The following is an 8120-nucleotide window of genomic DNA, read 5'->3' as shown; positions in this document are numbered from 1 at the left end:
GAGGGTTGTTTATTTCAGATTCAGATTGTTTATTTATTAATCGGATGACTGGATAAATATATATATTTAATAATAACTAAATAAAACCAAAATAAGGCTAGATATAGACGCCTTTACTGTCTGTTAGTAAACACTGTGATGTGTTTTTTTGGGCGGAGCTTAGGTGGAGGGCTGCTGCTTCTACTTACTATATATTCTATGCCCTTTTGTGCTTTTGTTATTACTTGTTTTAATTCATGTGTATTCCAACTCTGAGAGCAGTCAGTGAGAAAAGTCAGTACAGCCAGAGACCCCTGATCCTCCAGAACCAGTGCTGTGAGGAAGGATGCTGCGCTAGGCCTAGGACAGACAGAAAGGAGGGAGGTAAAGGCAATAAACAGAGACACACAAATGTAATGTGGGTTTATAATTTACTCTTAACATTTGACAACATGTACAGACATTTGAACTTAACTGTACATTAGGTCATAATTATTAATTAGGTCCCCTATAATTGTTTCATAAGTGCATATATTTATTCAGAACCAGCCATTTGTCTCAGCCTGCCGTGTCCAAGCTCTTGTCCTATCAAGACTGGACTACTGCAATACTCTACTGGCTGCCCTCCAACCAATGCAGTCAAGCCCTTTAAATGATGCACGTCTAGTTTTCACTCAGCTTAAGAACCCATGTATCACTCCTCCTGATTTCACTTCACTGGCTGCCACAAGTTTAAATCTCTGACACCGGCCTTCAGAAACATAATGGTCCAGGTCTACATCTCCTCCTGTCATCTTGAGTATGAACTTGAGCGAGGCACCAGACCGCTTGTAAAAACCTTTACTCATTGTTTTCCTCTGTTGTGGAATGAACTACCAGCATCCTTCACAACTCTCGAAATACAGCTCATAACACACCTGTAGTGCATTTATCTGACTAACCAATAACCAATAAATGTCTTGTGTCTAATTCTGTTGTCGTCATCAATGTCATCTCCATTGGTTTCTGCTGCTGTAAACCAGTCGAAGACACTGTGCTACCACTAGATGGAGACAAGTCCATTTTAGTCCATTATTTTATGAAAGCATGCATTATTGTTTTTCAAAAGCAGAGAAAAGTGGCTAAATGTCTCCAGATGACATCACGCGCTAATTTACGCTTTCAGTGATTAACCATATGTGAAGATGAAATGCTGGACACAGATAACCCCATTCTGACGATAACATACTACACTAAAGGCACTTTCCTTCTGCAAGGCAACGAGGTCAGTCTGAACACATGAAGGGATCTTTCCACAGCTGAAGACCCGAATAGAGCAGGACAGAGACCAGACCAGTGCAAAAAACTCAGACTCTGAGGAGGACGGTCCAGTGAATCCTCCATCTTCACAATCTGATCCCCGACTGAGTGACACTTTATGCTTACTAGAGCTGGACTTCACTGAATTTAAAGAATACACCCAAAACAAACTCTCAAACATAAACAACACAAACACTTACATACAAGACATTCAACATCAACTCCAACAGTTGAAAAAAGACTCCAGCTCATCCATCACAGAACTTACAAAAGCTCTACGAGAACTTAAAGAAGAAAACCAAGCTCTCCGCTCACAGATGTGCGAACTAGAGGAAGATGCAAAGAAGAGAACTTCTCCAGACAGCTGCAAGAAATAAAAGAGCAGTTACAGAAAACTCCGAAAGAGAACAATCCTCATGACTGTACAGCTCCTGACACACACACAGACAGCACGTCTACCACAACAACAGAGATACCTGCAGAAAAAACAGCCCCCTGAACCTGAGCCGGATGTGCTTCTCCTGGTGGACTCTAATGGAAAGTTCTTAGACCCACAGAAACTCTTCCCACGTCAAAACATCACAGTCAAGCGATGCAGCACAACAAGACATGCTCAGCAAATCATCAAAGACTTCTCAGGACAGCCTTCATGTATCATCATACACACCGGAACAAATGACCTTCATTCTTTAGGTAACAACACTGTTGATGCTGTGAGAAAAATGGCAGAAATCACCAGCCAAAAGTTCCCAGAATCCCACATTGTTATCTCCACGCTTCTCCCACGCCGAGACACACCACCGCACATCATCTACAGCCTCAATGCTGAAATTTCCCGTGCATGCTCTGCATTCCCTAACGTACACCTGGCCCACCACCAACACATCAGCCTCCAACACCTGTATGATGGACTTCACCTGAACAAAGATGGAGTTCGTGTTTTTGCTAAGAGCTTAAAGGATGCAGCTTTGGGCCGTAGCTCAACACCACAGAAGCACTTGCTACCGACCCCTGAATACTACCGGCCCATCCACCCCTACATCCCCAGACACAGCCCTCCGACCTCGGTGAGGAAAGACATCAGCTGGACAAGATCTTCCCATCGTCCACCCTCCCGACCACACCCACCTATGGCTCCCTACACACCTGTTCACCTGTCACGAGACTCACATATACCTGCCTTTAATCAAGCACCGGAAAGAAAGAAACCAACCCCCCCCCACAACAAGAGAGACCCTCACAACAGAGACCACAGAGCTACGCCGAAGCCTTAGCCCGACCCCCGGCTCCACCCACCACCTCCACAGCAGCCAATGAACTGAGCCAGATCAAGGAGATGCTTCATACACTGTGCAGCCAGCTCTTAAAGAGATAAGAACAAAACACAGAACACTGCTATTATGCCAAAAAATAATAAGAATAATAATAATAAGCTAAAAACTGTAAATAATTGAATGTAAATAATTGACAATTTTCACATGTTGTTTTCTCTCTGTCTTACCAAATAGGTTTATCTTTTAGAATTATAATGCACTCATTTCTTATAAGTTGTTGGAATTTTCAGGGTCTTCATTCTTCAACATTTGGTTCTAAAAGCACAGACCTCGAGTTTCTCAAAAATATTAGTAATGCTGACATTATTGTTCTCACTGAAACATGGTGTCGAGATAATGTACTGTCCCTCAGGCTACTATGAAATAATTGTGCCCTCAGTTAAACTAAGTACAGTCCATCGCGGACGAGATTCAGGAGGAATATTAGTGTGGTACAAAGAGAATCTGAGCAAACACATATCTATAATGACAGTTGGAAAATATCACTGCTGGTTAAAACCAACCAATCAAATAGGCATTTCAGCCACTGACACGTATCTCTGTGCCATCTATATTCCTCCTGCAGAATCCCCGTAGCATGATGACGAATATCTTCACAGCATCCACACAGAAATCAGCCGTTTCCAGGCCCAGGGACATGTGCTGATGTGTGGAGATTTTAATGCAAGAACAGGGTCTGAACCTGATTACATAGATCCAAATGGCAATAAACATGTCTTTGGCCAAAACCCCTTGAACCTCCCAAAAATTACCCCACCAAGAAACAACCTTGACCAAACCGTAAACAAACACGGTAGAGAATTATTAGAGTTGTGTCGAGCCTCAGGTCTGTACATCCTGAACGGCAGGATCAGAGGAGATTCATTAGGGAGGTTCACGTGTTGTTCAGGTCATGGAGCTAGTGTAGTGGACTATGCCATCTCTGACATGGACCCCTCCTCCTTCAGCGCATTTACTGTCAAACAACAAACTCCTCTTTCTGACCATAACCAAACTAACATATATATATCCAAACACAGACTAAACACTGTTCACCAAACACACCACAGACCTGTAAAATGCATCACATCCAGCAGACATACAGATGGGCTCCAGACAGCACCGACACATTTATTCAAGCCCTCAATTATGAAGAACTGAAAAAACTTATCAACACATTTATTAATAAAACATTTGAAATAACTAAAGATGACACCCAATCGGCTACAAATGAAATCAATCACATCTTTAAAGCTGTAAAGCTGATTTGAAAAAGAAAGGGACAAAATTGTAGTAGAGTAGGCGGGGCGAGACCGTGGTTCGAGTCCGGTGAGTAATTGTGAATGAGCGCCAGCTGTGCGCACACCGGGCTCGAATCACGTAGGAGATAGGGAGCATATAAAAGGAACGAGCGACCGGACCATCGAAGAGAGAGGACCGGGCCCGAACTTAAGTTATGTTTGTATTTATATTTATGTTCATGTTATGTTCGCCGGCGGTCGTCCGTGAGGGGCCGCCGGCTGTTATATTAATTTATTAAATGTTTAAAATGTCTTCCGGTTCCCGACTCCTTCCTTCCATTTTATGGAGATGTGTTACAAAAATATTCTAAGAAAACACCAAAAGATGAAAAGTGGTTTGACCCAGAATGCGAAACATTACGAAAACAACTGAGAAAATTATCAAACCTGAAACATAAAGAGCCGAACAACACAAATCTAAGAAGTGAATATGGCTTGAAACTAAAAGAATACAAAAAAACAATAAGAATGAAAAAGCAACACTTTCTGATCAATAGTTTTGATGAAATAGAGCTGTCAATAAACCAGAATCAGTTCTGGGACATGTGGAATAATCTGAGCACAACAAAACCACAAGATTTACCAATCCAAGACGGAGACATCTGGACAAAACATTTTGAAAACTTGTATAAAGAAATTCCACCAAAAGAACTTGATGACAATTATAATCAGATCAAACAAAATCTTCAAATTTATGAAAACACGATTAAAAATAATCAAAACCCATTGGACTTCCCAATTACACACAAGGAATTGAGCAATAAAATTAAAAGCCTAAAATGTAAAAAATGTTGTGGTCCAGACAATATTCTGGGTGAAATGTTGAAACACAGCACACCTGAGCTGCAGACGGCTGTGCTTAAATTATTTAACCTCATCCTACATTCAGGCCACTTTCCTGACATCTGGAGCATAGGACTTATTACACCAATACACAAGAGTGGAAATAAATTAGATCCCAATAACTTTAGAGGCATTTGTGTTAGTAGTATTTTGGGGAAACTATTTTGTAGTATTCTAAATAACAGAATTATACATTTTTTAAGTGAACACAATGTCCTGAGCCCATGCCAAATTGGCTTTCTTCCAAATCACAGAACTACTGACCACGTCTACACCCTAAACACCCTCATTAATAAACATGTTAAACAGTCCAAAAATTGAAAAATATTTGCATGCTTTGTCGATTTAAAAAAAGCTTTTGATTCAATTTGGCACGAGGGATTATATTTTAAACTCTTAAAAAATGGTGTAGGTGGTAAAGTCTATGATATCATCAAATCAATGTATACAAACAACAAATGTGCAGTACGAATTGCCAAAAAACATACAGACTTTTTTACCCAGAAGAAAGGAGTGCGACAGGGTTGTAGCTTGAGTCCAACACTTTTCAAACATGTATATTAACGGATTGGCAGAACAACTGGAACAGTCTAGCGGCCCTGGACTCACTCTCCAGAACAAAACCATCAAACTCTTGCTGTATGCAGATGATCTGGTGCTGCTGTCCCCCACCCCACAGGGACTACAGCAGGATCTGGATCTGCTCGAGGACTACTGTCAGAACTGGGCCCTGGCAGTGAACCTCAAAAAGACCAACATTATGGTCTTCCAGAAAAAGCCCAGATGTCAGGAACACAGATATCACTTCAGTCTAGGAAACACCCCACTGGAACACACAGTGCACTACACTACTGCCCATAGCACTGTATGGAAGTGAGGTCTGGGGTCCACTCAGTGATCAGAGATACACCAGATGGGAGAAACATCCCACAGAAACCCTACACACAGAATTCTGCAAAATGATTTTAAAATTACAACGGAAAACCCCCAACAATGCATGTAGATCAGAATTAGGCCGATTCCCATTAATTATTAACATACAAAAAAGATCTCTCAAATTTTGGATGCACTTAAAATCAAGTCCCACAGATTCCATTCAACATATAGCTGTTCAAACACAAGAACTGAACCCAGAAAAGAGTCCTCTGAGTCAACTCATCACAAGACTCACTAACACTGACCGGTCTCTGACCATTACTGCCCCAAACATCACAACAAATCAAATTATTAAACAAACTAAAACTACATATCTGGAACATTGGGAATAGGAAAGAAAAACACAGAGCAAACTACAATTTTACCGAAGTCTAAATACGAATTATGAATTCAAAGAATACCTCCAAATAATTAAAAACACAAAACAAAGACAATTGATCTGTAAATATAGGACCAGTGATCATAGTTTGGCCATGGAGACCGGCAGACACAGAAAAAACTGGCTGCCCAGAGAGCAAAGAGTGTGTGTTCACTGTAACATAGGACAGATCGAAACAGAAACACACTTCCTCTTACACTGCCACAAATACATAACTATAAGAGATCTATTCATGAATAAATGTAATAAAGTCATCAAAAACTTCTCAGCTTTGGGTGAAACTGAACAGATGAAAATAATATTAGGGGATGGACAGACAGCAGCACTTGCTGCCAGATATGTGTGGATGTGTCACAGCCTGAGAGACAGTAGATGAATGTGATATTGGGTTATATATGTCATGTGTATATCCCCACTCTACCCACCATCGTCTCCCTTGATAATGTGTAAGAATATATGTATGTTAACACTGTGGTAATGTTCACAAATGTTTCAAATCCACTGTTCAGTTATTTAAGTTAAAGTAGGTTTTGTTTATGTCTTTACCTGTTTATACATGTACTCTGTGCTTTGGCAATATTGTAATATTATTATTGAATTGAATTTAGAGAGAGAGAAACAGATAGAGAAAGAGAGACAGAGAGAGAGAGAGAGACATAGAGAGAGAGAGAGAGAGAGAAAGAGAGAGAGAGAGAGATAAAGAGAGAGAGAGAGAGATAGAGAGAGAGAGAGAGATAAAGAGAGAGAGAGAGAGAGAGAGAGAGAGAGAGAGAGAGAGAGAAAGAAACAGATAGAGAAAGAGAGACAGAGAGAGAGAGAGAGATAAAGAGAGAGAGAGAGAGAGAAACAGATAGAGAAAGAGAGACAGAGAGAGAGAGAGAGAGAGACATAGAGAGAGAGAGAGAGAGAGAGAGAGAGAGACATAGAGAGAGAGAGAGAGAGAGAGAGAGAGAGAGAGAGAGAGAGAGAGAGAGAGAGAGAGAGAGAGAGAGAGAGAGAGAGAGAGAGAGAGAGAGAGAGAGAGAGAGGAGAGAGAGAGAGACAGAGAGAGAGAGAGAGAGAGAGAGAGAGAGAGAGAGAGAGAGAGAGAGAGAGAGAGAAAGAGAAAGAGAAAGAGATAGAGAAAGAGAGAGAGAGAGAGAGAGAGAGAGAGAGAGAGAGAGAGAGAGAGAGAGAGAGAGAGAGAGAAAGAGAGACAGAGAGAGAGAAAGAAGGTCTACAGCAACATCTGGACACCCTGCACACTTTCTGCCAAACATGGGCCCTATCGGTTAACCTTAAGAAGACTCGAGTCATGATATTCCAAAAAAAGCCCAGTAGCCAAAATCAACATCACCGTTTCAAACTAAACAACGTGCCCCTAGAACACACCAAGAACTACACATATCTTGGTATAAACATTAGTAACACCGGAAACTTAAACAAGGCTGTGAACGACCTGAGAGACAAGGCACGAAGAGCCTTTTACGCCATAAAAAAGAATATCAAAATTGACATCCCAACTGTAATCTGGTTGAAAATAATACAATCAATTATAGAACCAATCGCGCTGTATGGAAGTGAGGTTTGGGGTCCTCTCGCCCACCAAGAGTTCACCAGATGGGACAAACACCCAATAGAGATTCTGCAAACAGAAATGTGTAAAAACATTCTACGGGTACAGAGAAAAACTCCAAACAATGCCTGCAGAGCAGAATTAGGACTGTATCCTCTAATCATTAAAATACAAAAAAGAGCTTTAAAATTCTACACACACCTTAAGAACAGCGACACAGACACACTCCATCACAAAGCCTTAAGTCATCAAGAGCTGAGCCCAGAGAGAAACCCCTTCATCCAACTGATCTCACAACTAACTCTACAACCCCAAACATGCCCAAGTCAACCCCAAACCCCAGCCAGACTAAACCAAATGATGAAAAGACAAAAAGAGAAATATCTCCAACACTGGACAGAAGCAACAGCTCAGCAAAGTAAACTGGAATGCTATCTGTCACTAAAGAGAGAATATAAAGTGTCAGAATACCTCACAAGCGTATCAGACCCTAAACTAAGAAAAGTGTTGAGCAT

Source organism: Triplophysa dalaica, chromosome 24 (assembly GCF_015846415.1).
Source record: "Triplophysa dalaica isolate WHDGS20190420 chromosome 24, ASM1584641v1, whole genome shotgun sequence".
Lineage (NCBI taxonomy): Eukaryota > Metazoa > Chordata > Actinopteri > Cypriniformes > Nemacheilidae > Triplophysa > Triplophysa dalaica.
The sequence above is the reverse complement of the archived record's forward strand: the minus strand, read 5'-3'. Positions refer to the sequence as shown.